This window comes from Egretta garzetta, unplaced genomic scaffold (assembly GCF_000687185.1).
Source record: "Egretta garzetta isolate BGI_Z169 unplaced genomic scaffold, ASM68718v1 scaffold2119, whole genome shotgun sequence".
Classification (NCBI taxonomy): domain Eukaryota; kingdom Metazoa; phylum Chordata; class Aves; order Pelecaniformes; family Ardeidae; genus Egretta; species Egretta garzetta.
This window is the reverse complement of record NW_009260896.1, coordinates 6,569-7,120: the sequence shown is the minus strand read 5'-3', so window position 1 is coordinate 7,120 and position 552 is coordinate 6,569.

The window sequence follows — 552 nt, the reverse complement described above, 5'->3', positions numbered from 1 at the left end:
TCCCCTCACCCTGCCAAGCAGTGGGTGAGCCCTGAGTCCCAGCCCCGTGCCCAGGCTGTGCCGAGTCACTTCCTGAGTGGGGAGACCCTGGGTCTGGCTCCCTCGGGGTGCTGCACCCAGCAAACCCATCTGTGCCATCACCACAGACCCACAGATTGCCCACAAGGACCGGGACATCTCTGAACCCATCGCCACCGGGGACAGGAGGTGCCAAGGGAGGCTGGGGCACAGGGTGCTGGGCTGGGGGGGCTGACGAGGGGCACCCCCCAAGCAGGGACACCATTCCCGGTCTGCCTGGGTGCTGCGGGGAGGGGGCACAGCCTGGCCTGGTTGCTGCTGAGTGCGGGTCTGTCCCCTTTCCTGCCACCCCCCGGGGATGAGCGTGCTGGCTGAGGCTGGTGCGAGGGGGGGGACCCCCAGCAGGGTGCTGGGGGGGCTCCGGTGTGTAGGGCCCAGTGGGTGGGGGCAGTTTGCCCCCAGCAGTGGGGCACCGCAGTCCTTGGGCTGGCAGCCCCGGGGTCCCGCAGCCCTGGGGTCTGCACAGACCTGGGG